Here is a 21,147-nt window from a genome sequence, read left to right on the forward strand (position 1 = left end):
GAAAAGCAGAACTTAATATTTGGTACAGAAACCTTTGTTTGCAATTACAGAGATCATACGTTTCCTGTAGGTCTTGACCAGGTTTGCACACACTGCAGCAGGGATTTTGGCCCACTCCTCCATACAGACCTTCTCCAGATCCTTCAGGTTTCGGGGCTGTCGCTGGGCAATACGGACTTTCAGCTCCCTCCAAAGATTTTCTATTGGGTTCAAGTCTGGAGACTGGCTAGGCCACTCCAGGACCTTGAGATGCTTCTTACGGAGCCACTCCTTAGTTGCCCTGGCTGTGTGTTTCGGGTCGTTGTCATGCTGGAAGACCCAGCCACGACCCATCTTCAATGCTCTTACTGAGGGAAGGAGGTTGTTGGCCAAGATCTCGCGATACATGGCCCCATCCATCCTCCCCTCAATACGGTGCAGTCGTCCTGTCCCCTTTGCAGAAAAGCATCCCCAAAGAATGATGTCACCATTCTTCACGGTTGGGATGGTGTTCTTGGGGTTGTACTCATCCTTCTTCTTCCTCCAAACACGGCGCGTGGAGTTTAGACCAAAAAGCTCAATTTTTGTCTCATCAGACCACATGACCTTCTCCCATTCCTCCTCTGGATCATCCAGATGGTCATTGGCAAACTTCAGATGGGCCTGGACATGCGCTGGCTTGAGCAGGGGGACCTTGCATGCGCTGCAGGATTTTAATCCATGACGGCGTAGTGTGTTACTAATGGTTTTCTTTGAGACTGTGGTCCCAGCTCTCTTCAGGTCATTGTCCAGGTCCTGCCGTGTAGTTCTGGGCTGATCCCTCACCTTCCTCATGATCATTGATGCCCCACGAGGTGAGATCTTGCATGGAGCCCCAGACCGAGGGTGATTGACCGTCATCTTGAACTTCTTCCATTTTCTAATAATTGCGCCAACAGTTGTTGCCTTCTCGCCAAGCTGCTTGCCTATTGTCCTGTAGCCCATCCCAGCCTTGTGCAGGTCTACAATTTTATCCCTGATGTCCTTACACAGCCCTCTGGTCTTGGCCATTGTGGAGAGGTTGGAGTCTGTTTGATTGAGTGTGTGGACAGGTGTCTTTTATACAGGTAACGAGTTCAAACAGGTGCAGTTAATACAGGTAATGAATGGAGAACAGGAGGGCTTCTTAAAGAAAAACTAACAGGTCTGTGAGAGACGGAATTCTTACTGGTTGGTAGGTGATCAAATACTTATGTCATGCAATAAAATGCAAATTAATTACTTAAAAATCATACAATGTGATTTTCTGGATTTTTGTTTTAAATTCCGTCTCTCACAGTTGAAGTGTACACTATGATATGTATGATAAAAATGACAGACCTCTACATGCTTTGTAAGTAGGAAAACCTGCAAAATCGGCAGTGTATCAAATACTTGTTCTCCCCACTGTAAATGTGTTTTATACCATCTCTTTACAACTGTACTGTCAAGTGACTAATGAGTCAAAACTGTTCGCTGCTCTGTTACCTCCTTCCATTCAGACACCATCAGCCCTGTTACTTCTGAACATATAATTCCCGCTCAGCCCATTCAAAGCTGTTCGCTGCTCTGGCACCCCAATGGTGGAACAAGCTCCCTCACGACGCCAGGACAGCGGAGTCACTCACCACCTTCCGGAGACACTTGAAACCCCACCTCTTTAAGGAATACCTGGGATAAGATAAAGTAATCATTCTACCCCCCCTTACCCCACCCCAAAGAAAAAAGAAAAAAAAACATATTGTAAAGTGGTTATCCCACTGGCTATAAGGTGAATGCACCAATTTGTAAGTCACTCTGGATAAGAGCGTCTGCTAAATGACGTAAATGTTAATGTAAATGTAATGATTCCAGCTGCATCAGAAACCAATAGTGTTGACTTCAACTTCTTTTTCCAGTCATTATGATATTCAGGAAATGTATTTGGATAAACTAGCTTCAGTCTTACTTCTAAAACAAATGATGATGCATGGAGTTGGTTTATCATTTAAACTTTGATTTGTTGGCAAGTCAACATGTTTTAGTAAAACAGTAGATTAGTCTGTCGATATAGGGAATAAGTAGACATGGCTTGTATTCAAGACAAAGTTTATGCACTGGAGACCGAAGTGAGTTTACACAGCAGTATGCAGGAACAGTTATGGCAATGTATGACAATATATACACAGTAGAAGGAAAATATACTACTAACGCCCATAATAAATACAACAGTCTTACAAAGGGAATACTGGCATGTGGTGTGTTTGGGTGGTGCAGTGAACTGTTCGGAGTCACTTTGATACAAGGTGAGATTGCTGTTATGGGACCTTTCACATCTCCTGTTGAGAGTCACCCACTTCTTTGTATCCAAGGCGGTAATGTCTGTGAGAGAAAGACAAAAACGCTATTCCACATTCATGGGCAATCGCTGTGTACTGTCTTTTATTCCTACTGCATCAGCATGGGGTAGAATATGAGACATCTCTCAGACCCACGTTAGCTAGCTAGCTACAACACACAGTTATAGTTACTCCAAGACTAATATGAGTAATCAAGCCAAAGTCATTCCTTTTGCAAATGTATAAAAATAAATAAATTGAATTATCACATTTAAATAAGTATTCAGACCCTTTACTCAGGACTTTGTTGAAGCACCTTTGGCAGAATTACAGCCTCGAGTCTTCTTGGGTATGACGCTACAAGCTTGGCACACCTGTATTTGGGGAGTTTCTCCCATTCTTCTCTGCAGATCCTTTCAAGCTCTGTCAGGTTGGATGGGGAGTGTCGCTGCACAGCTATTTTCAGGTCTCTCCAGAGATGTTAGATCGGGTTCAAGTCCGGGCTCTGGTTGGGCCACTCAAGGACATTCAGAGACTTGTCCCGAAGCCACTCCTGCGTTGTCTTGGCTGTGTGCTTTGGGTCGTTGTCATGTTGGAAGGTGAACCTTCGCCCCAGTCTGATGTACTGAGCGCTCTGGAGCAGGTTTTCATCAAGGATCTCTCTGTACTTTGCTCTGTTAATCTTTCCCTCGATCCTGACTAGTCTTCCAGTCCCTGCCGCTGAAAAACATCCCCTCAGCATGATGCTGCCACCACCATGCTTCACCGTAGGGATGGTGCCAGGTTTCCTCCAGACGTGACGCTTGGCATTCAGGCCATAGAGTTCAATCTTGGTTTCATCAGACCAGATAATCTTGTTTCTCATGGTCTGAGAGTCTTTAGGTGCCTTTAGTCAAACTCCAAATGGGCTGTCATGTGCCTTTTACTGAGGAGTGGCTTCCGTCTGGCCACTTTACCATAAAGGCCTGATTGTTGTGCGGCAGAGATGGTTATCCTTCTGGAAGGTTCTCCCATCTCCACAGAGAAACTCTGGAGCTCTGTCAGAGAGATCATCAGGTTCTTGGTCACCTTCCTGACCAAAGCCCTTCTCCCCCGATTGTTCAGTTTGGCCAGGCAGCCATCTCTAGGAAGAGTCTTGGCAAACCCTAGTACACACTGAAATGGAGACATGTTAGTGGAGTAGTGGCAGAGGTAGTTTTGGGCCATCTCTGCCCAGGGGATGAAAGCCGCCACAAACCGCTCCCCCACAAACCGCGGACCCAGCTTCTGGCAGGGCAGGCGAAGGGGCAGATTTCGGGTCGAGAGCCAGACCCGGTCCCCCGGTGCATTCTGTCGCTTGATGGCCCGTTGCAGGCGCACATGGGCAGCGTCCCAGGTCTCTTCTGAGCACCGAAACCATTCATCCACCGCAGGTGCCTCGATCTGGCTCTGATGCATGGTGCCAGGACCAGCTGATAACATAACACACACTGAAATGGAGACAGGTTAGTGGAGGAGTGGAGGAGGGAGTTTTGGGCCATCTCTGCCCAGGGGATGAAAACCGACCACTCCCCCCGCTGGTCCTGGCAATAGGACCGCAGTAACCTACTCACATCCTGGTTAACTCTCTCCACCTGCCCATTACTCTCAGGGTGAAAACCTGAGGTCAGGCTGACCCGAGACCCCCAGATGTTCCATGAACGACCTCCAGACCCTCGATGTGAGCTGGGGACCCCTATCAGACACTATATCCTCAGGCACCCCGTAGTGCCGTAAGACGTGGGTAAACAGGGCCTCCGCAGTCTGTAGGGCCGTAGGGAGACCGGGCAAAGGAAGAAGACGGCAGAACTTAGAAAACCGATCCACAACGACCAGGATCATGGTGTTACCGCGTGACGGAGGAAGATCCGTCACAAAGTCCACCGATAGGTGTGACCACGGCTGTTGTGGAACGGGTAGGGGTTGTAATTTCCCTCTGGACAGGTGTCTAGGTGCCTTGCACTGAGCACACACCGAGCAGGAGGAACCATACCCTCACGTCCTTAGCTAAAGTGGGCCACCAGTACTTCCCACTAAGACAGCGCACTGTCCGACCGATGCCAGGATGACCAGAGGAGGGTGACGTGTGAGCCCAACAGATCAATCGATCGCGGACATCCAACGGAACGTACAGACGCCCAACTGGACACTGGGTGGGAGTGGGCTCCGTACGTAACGCCCGCTTGATGTCCGCGTCAACCTCCCATACCACCGGTGCCACCAGGCAAGAAGCCGTAAGTATGGGAGTGGGATCCGTGGACCGCTCCTCTGTGTCATACATCCGGGACAGAGCGTCTGCCTTAGCGTTCTGGGAACCTGGTCTGTAGGATAGGGTGAAAACAAAACGGGTGAAAAACATGGCCCGCCTTGCCTGGCGAAGGTTCATTCTCCTCGCCGCCCGGATGTACTCCAGATTGCGGTGGTCAGTCCAAATGAGGAAAGGGTGTTTAGCCCCCTCAAGCCAATGTCTCCACGCCATCTTCCACTCATACCCTTCCCGGATACGCACCAGATTGCACGCGCTCCTGAGATCCAATTTTGTGAAGAAGCGCGCCCCGTGCAATGACTCGGTCACACTGGCTATGAGAGGCAACGGGTAACTGTACTTCACCGTGATCTGATTTATGCCCCGATAGTCAATGCACAAGCGTAAACTTCCATCCTTCTTCTTCACAAAAAAGAAACTTGAGGAGGCAGGTGAAGTGGAAGGCCGAATGTATCCCTGTCCCAGAGATTCGGAGACATATGTTTCCATAGCCGCCGTCTCCTCCTGTGACAGAGGATACACGTGACTCCTGGGAAGTACTGCGTCTACCTGGAGATTTATCGCACAATACCCCGTCGATGGGGTGGTAATTGAGTCGCCTTCTTTTTACAGAAGGCGAGAGCCAAATCGGCATATTCGGGGGGAATGTGCATGGGGTAGACCTGGTTTGGACTTTCCACCGAAGTTGCACCTATGGAAAAACCTACACACCTCCCTGAGCACTGACGGGACCATCCCTTCAGAGCCCTCTGTTGCCACGAAATAGTGGGTCATGATGGGCCAACCAGGGAAGCCCCAACACCACAGGAAACGCAGGAGAATCGATCAGGAAGACATTAATACTCTCCTCATGACCCTCCTGCATTATCATACCTAGTGGAGCTGTGACCTCCCTAATCAGGCCCGATCCTAAAGGACGACTATCTAAGGCATGTACAGGGAAGGGCACATCAACAGGAACAATAGGGATCCCTAATCTAAGTGCAAATGCAGGGTCAATAAAGTTCCCAGCTGCGCCTGAATCTACGAGCTCCTTATGCTGGGAATGCGGGGAAAACTCAGGAAACTTTACACAGACATACATGTGCGCAACAAGGAGCTCTGGGTGAGTCGGTGCCTACTCACCTGGGATGATCCACCAGTGCCCTGCCTGCTGCCTCGACTCCCTGGGGAACCTCCCCAGCACCGACCAGCAGTGTTCCCTCTGCGGCCACAGTTGGTGCAGGAAACGGCCCCCCCTCCGGTCACCCTTAGAGCAGCACCTCCGAGCTCCATAGGAGTAGACTCGGAAGTGCTGGGAGATGGAACGGACGGACCCCAATCCGAGCGTCCGCGAGTGGCCAACAGGTTATCCAGCCGGATGGATAGATCCACCAGCTGGTCGAGTGTAATGGTGGTGTCCCTGCATACCAGTTCCCGACGAACGTCCTCCCGTAGACTGCACCGGTAATGGTCGATCAGGGCCCTCTCATTCCATCCCGCGCTGGCAGCCAGGGTCCGGAAGTCCAGTGCGAAATCCTGTGCGCTCCTCTTCCCTTGTCGGAAATGGAACAAGCGTTCCCCCGCCGCTCTCCCCTCAGGCGGATGATCGAAGACCACCCGGAAACGGCAGGTGAAATCCTCGTATTGAACCAACGTACCGTCTATCCCGCCCCATTCGGCGTAGGCCCACTCCAGCGCTTTCCCCAGCAAACAAGAGATGAGGGCGGACACTCTCTCGTATCCCGAGGGAGCCGGGTGGACGGTCGCCAGGTAGAGCTCCACCTGGAGCAGGGACCCCTGGCACCCGGCAGCCGTCCCATCATAGGCCTTCGGGAGCGAGAGCCGAATCCCACTGGGTCCAGGTGACGGAGGGGTGGACAGCGGTGTGGGTTGAGATGAAGTTGATGGGGGTGTAGGAAAACCCTCTCTCTCCCATCGCTCCATGGTGTGCAGCACGCGATCCATGGCGGTGCCCAGATTGTGGAGCATCGTCACGTGCTGCTGGACGCGCTCCTCCACCGGTACCGGAGGACTGGGTGCACCTGCTGACTCCATAGGTGGTGCGTGATTCTGTCAGGTGTCGGTGTGCAGCGGTAGGACACAGAACTGAGTAAATAACTAACTTTACTCGGATAAACAATAAATCTAATCTCCACGCAGGGAAATACAAATGCTCACAGCAGTACATAACACCAAACAAAAAACATTCACGCACAAAACCATGAAGGAAGCAGAGGGTTAAATAGGGAAATAATCATAACGTGATGGGAACCAGGTGTGTACAATCAAGAAAAAACAACATAGAAAAAGAAACGTAGATCGTGGCAGCTAGAAGACCGGTGACGACGACCGCCGAACGCCGCCCGCACAAGGAGAGGCACCAACTTCGGCGGAAGTCGTGACAGCTACATGGAACTCTATTCCACATCAGGTAACTGATGCAAGCTGTAGAATCAGATTTTAAAAAACAGGTAAAAATACACCTTGTGGGACAGCGGGGACTGTGAAGAGACACACACAGGTACAGACACACATACATATAGACACTCACTCTACACACACGTACACATGGATGTTGTATTGTAAATATGTGATAGTGGAGTAGTGGCCTGAGGGAACACACTAAATGTATTGGGGTAAAGTTTTTTTTTTTTTTTGTTATATACAATTTTAAATTGTATATAACTGCCTTAATGTTGCAGGACCCCAGGAAGAGTAGCTGCTGCCTTGGCAACAGCTAAGGGGGATCCTTAATAAATACAAAATACAAAATACACGCTTCCAAAACGGTCGAAATTGTCAATGAATGCCACTGTGTGTATGTTTTCAGCCAGATGTGCATTTGGAGGAGTTAAACCCACGGCCTATTGAGGGAAGAGGACCTGCATACTCCTATTAGGTCCATGAAGTCTTGTTTCATCTGAACATTGATCCAGTGCCTTGCAAAAGTATTCATCCCCCTTGGCGTTTTTCCTATTTTGTTGCATTACAACCTGTAATTTAAATTGATTTTTATTTGGATTTCATGTAATGGACATACACAAAATAGTTCAAATTGGTGAAGTGAAATGAAAAAAATAACTTGTTTCAAATAATTCTAAAAAATAAAAAATGGAAGAGTGGTGCGTGCATATGTATTCACCCCCTTTGCTATGAAGCCCCTAAATAAGATCTGGTGCAACCAATTACCTTCAGAAGTCACATAATTAGTTAAATAAAGTCCAACTGTGTGCAATCTAAGTGTCACATGATCTGAGGAATATATACACCTGTTCTGAAAGGCCCCAGAGTCTGCAACACCACTAAGCAAGGGGTACCACCAAGTAAGCGGCACCATGAAGACCAAAGAGCTCTCCAAACAGGTCAGGGACAAAGTTATGGTGTCACGATCGTTGACTGAAGACACGGACTAAGGCACAGCGTGATAAGCGTACATACTTGTATTTAACGTACTTAACGACCAAAACAACAAACAAACGATACGTGAAGTCCTGAGGTTATAACACATCAAACCTTTACGGATCAAGATCCCACAAAGACTAGTGCAAAACAGGCTGCCTAAGTATGGTCCCCAATCAGAGACAACGAGCTACAGCTGCCTCTGATTGGGAACCACCCTGGCCAACATAGATCAAACGATCTAGAACAAAAACATAGAAAAACTAAACATAGCAAATCCACACCCTGGCTCAACATTTAAGAGTCCCCAGAGCCAGGGCGTGACAGTATCCCCCCCCCAAAGGCGCGGACTGCGACCGCGCCACACAAACACAATTGGGTAGGGGCCGGGTGGGCATTCCGCCTCGGAGGCGGATCCGGCTCCTGGCGTGACCACCACTCTCTCTCCACCCCCCCCCCCCCGTTGCGCCCCTGATCTGGTCTGGCCCCGCTGGCCGGAGCTGGACTGGACACCGGTGGAGTGGATTGCTCTGGCTCCGGAGTGGATCCGCTGACTGGAGTTGGACCGGACCCCGGTGGAGCGGATTGCACTGGCTCCGGAGTGGAGCAGCTGACCGGTGCCAGACCAGGCACCGGTGGAACAGGCACGGGCCGTGCCGGACTGGACACACGCACCACTGGCTTGGTGCGGGGAGCAGGAACGGGCCGGACCGGGCTGACGACGCGCACCACTGGCTTGGTGCGGGGAGCAGGAACGGGCCGGACCGGGCTGACGACGCGCACCACTGGCTTGGTGCGGGGAGCAGGGACAGGCCGGACCGGGCTGACGACGCGCACCACTGGCTTGGTGCGGGGAGCAGGAACAGGCCGGACCGGGCTGACGACGCGCACCACTGGCTTGGTGCGGGGAGCAGGAACAGGCCGGACCGGGCTGGCGACGCGCACCACTGGCTTGGTGCGAGGGACAGGAACAGGCCGGACCGGGCTGGTGACGCACACCACTGGCTTGGTGCGAGGGACAGGCACAGGCCGGACCGGGCTGGCGACGCGCACCTCTGGCTTGGTGCGGGGAGCAGGAACAGGCCGGGCTGGACTGGAAACACGCACCATTGGCTTGGTGCGGGGAGCCGGAACGGGCCGGGCCGGACTGTGGAGGCGGACTGGAGGTCTGGAGCGGAGAGCTGACACAACCCGTCCTGGCTGAATGCCTATTTCCACACAATATGTGTGAGGCATCAGCACAGGACGTACAGGGCTGTGCACTCGTACTGGCGCTACAGCACGTGGCACTGGCGCAGGATATACGGGACCGAGGAGGGGTACTGGAGGCCACGAGCATTGAGCCAGGACACACCCCGTCCTGGCTGCATGCCCACCTTAGCACAAAACGTGCGTGGTGCTAGCACAGGACGTACAGGACTGTGCCGGAACACTCGCGGCACAGTACGTGGCTCCGCCAACCACCCTTTTAGCCCCCCCAAATGTTTTTCTTGGGGCTGTCTCTCGGGCTTCCTCCCCGGCCGGTACCCTCTGCGTTGCCGCTGCTCCTCTCTGTAGTGCGCCTCCACAGTCTCCTCTCCTGCCTGGGCATTCACCTTTGCCCATGGCCCTTTCCCCGCGAATATCTCCTCCCAAGACCACCATTTGCCCACCTGCGACATCGCCATCTTCTCCTCCTGGGCACGCTACTTGGTCCTCTTATGGTGGGATCTTCTGTCACAATCGTTGACTGAAGACACGGACCAAGGCGCAGCGTGATAAGCGTACATACTTTTATTTAACGTACTTAATGACCAAAACAACAAACAAACGATACGTGAAGTCCTGAGGTTATAACACAACAAACATTTACGGATCAAGATCCCACAAAGACTAGTGCAAAACAGGCTGCCTAACAATGGTCCCAAATCAGAGACAACGAGCTACAGCTGCCTCTGATTGGGAACCACCCTGGCCAACATAGATCAAACGATCTAGAACAAAAACATAGAAAAACTAAACATAGCAAATCTACACCCTGTCTCAACATTTAAGAGTCCCCAGAGCCAGGGCGTGACATATGGAGAAGTACAGATCAGGGTTGGGTTATAAAAAAATATCTGAAACTTTGAACATCCCACGGAGTACCATTAAATCCATTATTAGAAAATGGAAAGAATATGGCACCACAACAAACCTGCCAAGAGATGGCCGCCCACCAAAACTCACGGACCAGGCAAGGAGGGCATTAATCAGAGAGGCAACAAAGAGACCAAAGATAACCCTGACGGAGCTGCAAAGCTCCACAGCGGAGATTGGAGTATCTGTCCATAGGACCACTTTAAGCCGTACACTCCACAGAGCTAGGCTTTACGGAAGAGTGGCCAGAAAAAAGCCATTGCTTAAAGAAAAAAATAAGCAAACACGTTTTGTGTTCGCCAAAAGGCATGTGGGAGACTCCCCAAACATATGGAAGAAGGTACTCTGGTCAGATGAGACTAAAATTGAGCTTTTTGGCCATCAAGGAAAATGCTATGTCTGGCGCAAACCCAACACCTCTCATCACCCCGAGAACACCATCCCCACAGTCAAGCATGGTGGTGGCAGCATCATGCTGTGGGGATGGTTTTCATTGGCAGGGACTGGGAAACTTGTCAGAATTGAAGGAATGATGGATGGTGCTAAATCAGGGATATTTTTGAGGGGAAACCTGTTTCAGACTTCCAGAGATTTGAGACTGGGATGGAGGTTCACCTTCCAGCAGGACAATGACCCTAAGCATACTGCTAAAGCAACACTTGAGTGGTTTAAGGGGAAACATTTAAATGTATTGGAATGGCCTAGTCCAAGCCCAGACCTAAAGATTGCTGTCCTCTTTGAATATGCGTATTTCTCCAAAGCTCAGCTGTCCTGAGTCTGCACAAAACTGCCAGGACCTAGGAGCAATGGAGACACTCAAGGTTTTTAATCCTATGTCTCTTGACACATTCATGAAAATAGTCATGGCCTCTAAACCTTAAAGCTGCATACTGGACCCTAAACTTCCTGTGCTTGGCCCTCCTATGTTGAACATAATAAATGGCTCCCTATCCACTGGATGTGTACCAAACTCACTAAAAGTGGCAGTAATAAATTCTCTCTTGAAAAAGCCAAACCTTGACCCAGAAAATGTAAAAAACTATCGGCCTAATGCTCCTAGACCTTAGTGCTGCTTTTGACACCATCAATCACCACATTCTTTTGGAGAGATTGGAAACCTTAATTGGTCTACACGGACAAGTTCTTGCCTGGTTTAGATCTTATCTGTCGGAAAGATATCAGTTCGTCTCTGTGGATGGTTACCATCGATCACCACATTCTTTTGGAGAGATTGGAAACCCTAATTGGTCTACACGGACAAGTTCTTGCCTGGTTTAGATCTTATCTGTCGGAAAGATATCAGTTTGTCTCTGTGGATGGTTTGTCCTCTGACAAATCAATGGTAAGTTTCCGTGTTCCTCAAGGTTCTGTTTTAGGACCACTAATGTTTTCACTATATATTCTACCTCTTGGTGATGTCATTCGGAACACATTGTTAACTTTCATTGCTATGCGGACGACACACAGCTCTACATTTCGATGAAACATGGTGAAGCCCCAAAATTGCCGACCCTGGAAGCCTGTGTTTCAGACATAAGGAAGTGGATGGCGGAAAATGTTTTACTTTTAAATTCGGACAAAACAGAGATGCTAGTTCTAGGTCCCAAGAAACAAAGAGATCTTCTGTTGGATCTGACAATTAATCTTGATGGTTGTACAGTCGTCTAAAAAAAAAACTGTGAAGGACCTCGGCGTTACTCTGGACCCTGATCTCTCTTTTGACGAACATATCAAGAATATTTCAAGGACAGCTTTTTTCCATCTTCGTAACATTGCAAAAATCAGAAACTCTTTGTCCAAAAATTATGCAGAAAAGCTAATCCATGCTTTTGTCACTTCTAGATTAGACTACTGCAATGCTCTACTCTCCCACTACCCGGATAAAGCACTAAATAAACTTCAGTTAGTGCTAAACACGGCTGCCAGAATCTTGACTAGAACCCAAAAAATGTGATCATATTACTCCAGTGCTAGCCTCTCTACACTGGCTTCCTGTTAAGGCAAGGGCTGATTTCAAGGTTTTACTGCTAACCTACAAAGCATTACATGGGCTTGCTCCTACCTATCTCTCCGATTTGGTCCTGCCGTACATACCTACACGTACGCTACGGTCACAAGACGCAGGCCTCCTTACTGTCCCTAGAATTTCTAAGCAAACAGCTGGAGGCAGGGCTTTCTCCTATATGGAATGGTCTGCCTATCCATGTGAGAGACGCAGACTCGGTCTCGACCTTTAAATCTTTACTGAAGACTCATCTACTGACCTGTTGCAACCTCTACAACCACTGTGATTATTATTTGACCCTGCTGGTCATCTATGAACGTTTGAACATCTTGGAGAAAAATCTGGCCTTAATGGCCATGTACTGTTATAATCTCCACCCGGCACATCCAGAAGGGGACTGGCCACCCCTCAGAGCCTGGTTCCTCTCTAGGTTTCTTCCTAGGTTTCTGCCATTCTAGGGTGTTTTTCCTAGCCACCGTGCTTCTACGTCTGCATTGCTTGCTGTTTGGGGTTTTAGGCTGGGTTTCTGTATAGCACTTTGTGACATCTGCTGATGTAAAAAGGGCTTTATAAATAACATTTGATTGATTGAACAATTTGATTGATTGTAAACCAGCGGAACCCATCCAACTTGAAGGAGCTGGAGCAGTTTTGCCTTGAAGAATGGGCAGAAATCCCAGTGGCTAGATGTGCCAAGCTTATAGAGACATACCCCAAGAGACTTGCAGCTGTAATTGCTGCAAAAGGTGGCTCTACAAAGTATTGACTTTGTTTCCCCCCCCAAAAATATTTTGCATCTTCAAAGTGGTAGGCATGTTGTGTAAATCAAATGATACAAACCCCCCAAAAATCCATTTTATTTCCAGGTTGTAAGGCAACAAAATAGGAAAAATGCCAAGGGGGGTTGGATACTTTCGCAAGCCACTGTATACGAAGGGAGTCAAGAAGCAGGCGCAGAAGGTGAGTTTAATAATACAAAAACATGACGATAATCCAAACAGGTGTAGCGTACTGAACGTAAACAAAACCAATACTGCCTGAAGACTGAGGCTACTGAGGGCTATATGAAGGGAGAGTAATCAGGGTGATGATGAAGTCCAGGTGTGCGCAATGATGGTTGCCAGGTGTGCGTAATGTGGGTTGCCAGGACCGGTGGTTAGTAGACTGGAGACGTTGAGCGCCGGAGTGGGAGAGTGGGAGTAGGCGTGACACCATGGGCTGGGCTGGTTGTTCCCATCATCACTAGCCTGGTGGTGGGCTTTCTGATGACTCAATGTGCTGTACTTTAGCTTGGAATCCAACAATGTTCAATGCTGAAATGAGCATATCAGTTTGCATTTCAGGCTAGGTGTCCTCCTCAATCCATCGCCATGCTTCATGCTCTCTCCACTCCACACAGGGACCATAAAAATAGAATCACTAGAATGGGCATTCCCATTCAACACTATGGTCCTAGCCTGAAGTTGGAGTGAGCATGGAGCATGTTGACAGTGGGTGATAGATTGTATTTCTATGGCTGGGATCTCCATCTCTCCCTTCCCCCTAGTATGGAAACAGACCTCCCCTCCTCGGCACTGTGCTGTGTTGGGACTGGGAGCATGTAGACTGAGTGGGCGATAGATTGTATTTCTATGGCTGGGATCTCCATCTCTCCCTTCCCCCTAGTATGGAAACAGACCTCCCTTCCTCGGCACTGTGCTATGTTGGGACTGGAATGCATGTTTCCATGAAGAGGAGAGTTATGCTTTGGAAAACACACTGACCCCCAGACCTGGTACCCTCTGTGAGGATAGTAAAACACACTGACCCCCACCCCCTGGTACCCTCTGTGAGGATAGTAAAACACACTGACCCCCACCCCTGGTACCCTCTGTGAGGATAGTAAAACACACTGACCCCCACCCCTGGTACCCTCTGTGAGGATAGTAAAACACACTGACCCCCACCCCTGGTACCCTCTGTGAGGATAGTAAAACACACTGACCCCCAGACCTAGTACCCTCTGTGAGGATAGTAAAACACACTGACCCCCACCCCTGATACCCTCTGTGAGGATAGTAAAACACACTGACCCCCAGACCTGGGGGTATCAGCACTGTGCATGTTTGAGATTGACTACATTACAGTGCAGAATCACTGATCTACAAATCACCTTGCATCCCAAATAACTTATCATTATGTGATCAAGATGATCTGTTCTGTGCTTCTACTGCCCAACTGATCCCCTCAAACACCCTGACAGCCTCTCCTCTCTGGCTCTCTCTCTCCAGGACCTGGGTGTGGCCCTGCGGAGCCTCCTCTCCTCTCTGGCTCTCTCTCTCCAGGACCTGGGTGTGGCCCTGCGTAGCCTCCTCTCCTCTCTGGCTCTCTCTCTCCAGGACCTGGGTGTGGCCCTGCGAAGCCTCCTCTCCTCTCTGGCTCTCTCTCTCCAGAACCTGGGTGTGGCCCTGCGTAGCCTCCTCTCCTCTCTGGCTCTCTCTCTCCATGACCTGGGTGTGGCCCTGCGGAGCCTCCTCTCCTCTCTGGCTCTCTCTCTCTCTCCAGGACCTGGGTGGGGCCCTGCGGAGCCTCATCTCCTCTCCACACAGTCTGACTCTACCACTCCACACCAGGGCTTACTTACACTGTCTCTGTCATTTCCCAGACCGCACTGGGGCACGCCCCCTCTTTGAGTGGCTCCCCCAGGGAGTGCTAGTGGAAGAAAGTTCCAGATTTCTGGGTCAGATGTGCTTTATGGCACACACATGCATACACACACACAGCACGCAAACACACACACACACAGCAAAGTGTGTGTAAATGCTTCTAATGTAGCAGGCCAAGCTGAGGTCGTTCACATAAATATTTTTTGTAATATTTTGGTGTCGGACTCTGATGCACAAGGAGAAAGAACAGCGGAAGCCAATTTCCTTGATAAATAATGACATAGAATAGTGCAGGCCTGATTGCTGACTGCCCGGGGAATGAGGAGGATATTAAACTAGCCTGGATAGTGGAGTGCGTAGGAGCTGAATGATGAATGGAAGGAGAGCAGGAGAGCTTTGAGATTTGTGCATTTCTAGACATTACAAAGCGCGAGAGACTAATAATGGCTTTAGAACAGCTGTGTGGTCTGCATTACCTGCATTACTAGCTGTTTGGGGTTTTAGGCTGGGTTTCTGTACAGCACTTCGAGATATTAGCTGATGTAAGAAGGGCTATATAAAATAAAATTGATTGATTGATTGATTGTGGTCACAGTGTGAACTAGCAGCCAGTTAGTCACGGATAGAGAGTTTTCCAGAGTGGAGGAGGCCGAAAAAACATCCCTAAGCCTGTGTTTACACAAGCTGCCCAATTCTGATATTTTGCCGAATTCTTAGCAAAAAAGCTGATCTGATTGGTCAAAAGACCAATTAGGGGAAAAATATACAAATTAGGCTGCCTGTGTAAACCAATGCTTTATATATAAACTATATGACTGATAGCCACCACACCCCCACCATTGTAAAACATTTTTTGGAAGCTATAAAAATGCATTTATTAACGTCTACATTCATTTTTGCCACATTTATTATCTTACAGACACCTTTGTGCATACTTTTAAATTACATTATGTGAGCTAAACATACAAATAAAAAAACATGTAAAAACATTTCCCTTTAAGTGCAGTGAAAAACTAAAAAAAATGTGTCCATTAAAATAACATCAAATTGATCAGAAATACAGTGTAGACATTGTTAATGTTGTAAATGGCTATTGTAGCTGGAAACGGCTGATTTTTTATGGAATATCTACATAGGCGTACAGAGGCCCATCATCAGCAACCATCAGTCCTGTGTTCCAATGGCACGTTGTGTTTGCTAATCCAAGTTTATCATTTTAAAAGGCTAATTGATCATTAGAAAACCCTTTTGCAATTATGTTAGCACAGCTGAAAACTGTTGTGCTGATTAAAGAAGCAGTAAAACTGGCCTTCTTGAGACTAGTTGAGTATGTGGAGCATCAGCAATTGTGGGTTCGATTACAGGCTCAAAATGGCTAGAAACAAACAACGTTCTACTGAAACTCGTCAGTCTATTCGTGTTCTGAGAAATGAAGGCTATTCCATGCAAGAAATTGGCAAGAAACTGAAGATCTCGTACAATGCTGTGTACTACTCCCTTCACAGAACAGCACAAACTGGCTCTAACCAGAACAGAAAGAGGAGTAGGAGGCCCCGGTGCACAACTGATCAAGAGGACAAATACATTAGAGTGTCTAGTTTGAGAAACAGGCGCCTTACATGTCCTCAACTGGCAGCTTCATTAAATAGTACCCGCAAAAAACACCAGTCTCAACGTCAACGGTGAAGAGGCGACTCCAGGATGCTGACCTTCTAGGCATAGTTGCAAAGAAAAAGCGATATCTCAGACTGGCCAATAAAAATAAAAGATTAAGATGGGCAGTCTGAGATATGGCTTTTTCTTTGCAACTCTGCCTAGAAGGTCAGCGTCCCGGAGTCGCCTCTTTACTGTTGACGTTGAGACTGGTGTTTTGTGGGTACTATTTAATGAAGCTGCCAGTTGAGGACCTGTGTGTTTATAATGGATTTCTCGTAGTAGCCAGGGCCTATTGTTTGTTATCTTGTGCTGTCAGTGTAATAAAGTTGCATATTTAGCCTACAGTGGCTTGCAAAAGTATTCACCCCCCTTGAAATTTTTCCTATTTTGTTGCCTTACAACCTGGAATTAAAAATTGATTTTTGGGGGGTTTGTATCATTTGATTTACACAACATGCCTACCACTTTGAAGATGCACAATATTTTTTATTGTGAAACAAACAAGAAATAAGACAAAAAAACAGAAAACTTGAGCGTGCATAACTATTCACCCCCCCCAAAGTCAATACTTTGTAGAGCCACCTTTTGCAGCAATTACAGCTGCAAGTCTCTTGGGGTATCTCTATAAGCCTGGCACATCTAGCCACTGGGATTTTTGCCCATTCTTCAAGGCAAAACTGCACCAGCTCCTTCAAGTTGGATGGGTTCCGCTGGTGTACAGCAATCTTTAAGTCATACCACAGATTCTCAATTGGATTGAGGTCTGGGCTTGGACTAGGCCATTCCAATACATTTAAATTTTTCCCCTTAAACCACTCGAGTGTTGCTTTAGCAGTATGCTTAGGGTCATTGTCCTGCTGGAAGGTGAACCTCCATCCCAGTCTCAAATCTCTGGAAGACTGAAACAGGTTTCCCCTCAAGAATATCCCTGTATTTAGCACCATCCATCATTCCTTCAATTCTGACAAGTTTCCCAGTCCCTGCCGATGAAAAACATCCCCACAGCATGATGCTGCCACCACCATGCTTCACTGTGGGGATGGTGTTCTCGGGGTGATGAGAGGTGTTGGGTTTGCGCCAGACATAGCAAAAAGCTCAATTTTAGTCCCATCTGACCAGAGTACCTTCTTCCATATGTTTGGGGAGTCTCTGACATGCCTTTTGGCGAACACCAAACGTGTTTTCTTATTTTTTTCTTTAAGCAATGGCTTTTTTCTGGCCACTCCAGCTCTGTGGAGTGTACGGCTTAAAGTGGTCCTATGGATAGATACTACAATCTCCGCTGTGGAGCTTTGCAGCTCCTTCAGGGTTATCTTTGGTCTCTTTGTTGCCTCTCTGATTAATGCCCTCCTTGCCTGGTCCGTGAGTTTTGGTGGGCGGCCCTCTCTTGGCAGGTTTGTTGTGGTGCCATATTCTTTCAATTTTTTTATAATGGATTTAATGGTGCTCCGTGGGATGTTCAAAGTTTCAGATATTGTTTTATAACCCAACCCTGATCTGTACTTCTCCACAACCTTGTCCCTGACCTGTTTGGAGAGCGCCTTGGTCTTCATGGTGCCGCTTGCTTGGTGGTGCCCCTTGCTTAGTGGTGTTGCAGACTCTGGGGCCTTTCAAAACAGGTGTATATATTCTGAGATCATGTGACAGATCATGTGACACTTAGATTGCACACAGGTGGACTTTATCTAACTAATTATGTGACTTCTGAAGGTAATTGTTTGCACCAGATCTTATTTAGGGGCTTCATAGCAAAGGGGATGAATACATATGCATGCACTACTTTTCCGTTATTTATTTTGTAGAATTTTTTTAAACAAGTTATTTTTTAAATTTGCACCACGACCAGCTGGCTCAACTGGGTCCGGTAATGGATAAGGTTCTCTGCGTTCTCCACCATCTCGACAACACTAGAGAGGATTAATTTCCAACTAGTGGAGGATCCTCTACCACGAGTTGTCTCAACGAGCCAGTACCCCAGCCCATCCAGCAGTCCGCCCAGGTCAGCGATGCCCTATTGTTCCTCCCGGAGAAATATGACAGGACTCCATCGAAATGCCGTGGATTCCTACTCCAGTGCTCACTCTATTTCGCCCATCAGACGGGAGCCCCCACCACCGAGAGGTCCAAGGTTGCCACGGTCATTTCCCTGCTGACCGGACGGACTTTGGAGTGGGCTACGGCCGTCTGGGAGAGAGGAGAGGAGGAGCTGGGTTCCTATGAGAGGTTCATGGCTCTGCTCAGGGAGGTCTTCGATCATCCACCTGAGGGTAGAGAGGGAGGTGAGCGACTACTCCAACTCCGGCAGGGTGCCCAGACCGCTATGGAGTACGCCCTCACCTTCCGGACTGTGGCAGCCTCCAGCGGATGGAATGAGCCGGCGCTCCGCACCTTATTCCGAAGAGGACTGCGCAAAGAGGTCCAGACGGGTTTGACGTGTCGGGACGACAACCTTTCCTTGGACGCACGCATAGTGATGGCCATCCGTTTGGATAACCTTCTTCGAAAGCGCCGGCAACCCCCATCGTCTCTCGCCTTCCTCCTTTGGCCTTCTTGAAACAGAGCCTGAACTCATGGAGGTAGGGGCCACACACCACCCCGTGGCAGAGAGGTGTCGCCAGAGACAGCTGGGGCTCTGTTCCTATTGTGGTCAGGAGGGGCACCAGTTTCAGCGGTGTCTGGTGCGTTCCAATCCGGAGTCCACGAGGGCAGAGGGGCGGCCCCGTGATCATCCGTCTCCCGGGTAGGCATGAGTATTCCATCATCATCACTTTCCGCAAAACACTTTCTGGTTTCCATTTCACTGGCTGTCTGTCCCTCATGTGTAGTCTCTACAGCTATAGTGGACTCCGGTGCCGCGGGGAAATTCATTGACCAGGCCCTCGCCTCTTCCCTGAACATCACCTCATACCCGCTCTCCTCTCCTTTTCCGATCCAAGCACTGGATAGTCGACCATTGGGATCCGGCACAATAACGCACATCACAGCACCACTCACAATGGAACCCATGAATCAAGAAGACTTCCCTTTCCTCATCATCAATGCACCAGTACACAAAGTCATCCTTGGCCTCCCGTGGCTCCAATGCCATGACCCCACCATCTCATGGCCGAGGATGAAAATCACCGACTGGGCACCCGAATGCCGGAGGACCTGCTTTCTCTTCTCCTGTGGTTCCACGTCAGTTGAGAGTCCTGTGGTTGCCCCTCCAGCCCAACATCCTGGAGGTTTACCAGGATCTCCGGGAGGTTTTCTCCAAGACCCGCGCCACCAGTCTCAATCCTCATCGCCACTGGGACTGTGTCATTGACCTGTTTGCAGGCTCTGCGCCTTCGTGCAGCCGCATCTACTCGGTAGCTGAAACCAAGGCTATGGAGGAGTACATCCCAGGAGGCCCTCCAACAGGGTTTCATCCGCACGTCCACCTCCCCTGCGTCGGCAGGCTTCTTCTTCGTGGCCAAGAAGGATGGAGGTCTACGCCCATGCATTGATTACAGAGGCCTCAATTCCATCACCCCCAAGTACCTCTCTCCTCAAGTGTGGTACCCGTAAGTTGGTGTGGAGTCCTGCAGCCGATGAGGCCTTCCGTTTCACCTCCGCTCCATTGCTCAAACACCCAGATCCTACGCTGCCCTTCATGGTGGAGGTGGACGCTTCAGAAGTGGGCTTGGGGGCCGTCCTGTCTCAACATCAAGGTAACCCACAGAAATTGTATCCATGTGCATACTACAAAAAAAAAATCAGTCTCCTGCAGAAAGGATCTATGACGTCGGCGACCGGGAGCTCTTGGCGGTGACGTTGGCATTAGAGGAGTGGAGACACTGTGGCTGGAGGGCGCCAAGGACCCATTTCTCATCCTCACCGACCATCGGAACCTGGAGTACATACGGACAGCGAGGAGGCTGAACCCACACCAAGCAAGGTGGGCTCTTTTCTTCACTAGATTCGACTTCACCTTGTCATATCGCCCAGGTTCAAAGAACATCAAAGCCGATGCCCTGTCCCATCTCTACGATTCGGGAGAGGTTCCTGTCTTGAGTGCACCCATCATTCCACCCTCCCTATTATTATATAGGGTATTATGTATTATGTTGTGTATTATGTATTGGATTATGTATTGTATTGTGTAGTGTATTGTGTATTGTGTAGTATATTATGTATTATGTAGTGTATTATGTATTGTATTGTGTATTGTTGTATGTATTGTATTATATAGTGTATTATGTATTGTATTATGTATTTTGTAGTGTATTATGTATTATGTATTGTATTATGTAACGTATTGTATTATGTATTTTATTATGTAGCGTATTATGTAGTGTATTGTGTGTTGTTACATTTACATTTACATCATTTAGCAGACGCTCTTATCCAGAGCGACTTACAAATTGGTGCATTCAACTTATGATAGCCAGTGGGACAACCACCACTGGGGAGGGGGGGGGGGGGGGTAGAAGGATTACTTTATACTATTCCAGGTATTCCCTAAAGAGGTGGGGTTTCAAGTGTCTCCGGAAGGTGGTGAGTGACTCCGCTGTCCTGGCGTCGTGAGGGAGCTTGTTCCACCATTGGGGTGCCAGAGCAGCAAATAGCTTTGACTGGGCTGAGCGGGAACTGTGCTTCCGTAGAGGAAGGGGAGCCAGCAGGCCAGAGGTGGATGAACGTAGTGCCCTCGTTTGGGTGTAGGGACTGATCAGAGCCTGAAGGTAAGGAGGTGCCGTTCCCCTCACAGCTCCGTAGGCAAGC

Source organism: Coregonus lavaretus, assembly GCF_964263955.1.
Source record: "Coregonus lavaretus genome assembly, contig: HAP1_SCAFFOLD_3101, whole genome shotgun sequence".
In the NCBI taxonomy this organism is placed as follows: domain Eukaryota; kingdom Metazoa; phylum Chordata; class Actinopteri; order Salmoniformes; family Salmonidae; genus Coregonus; species Coregonus lavaretus.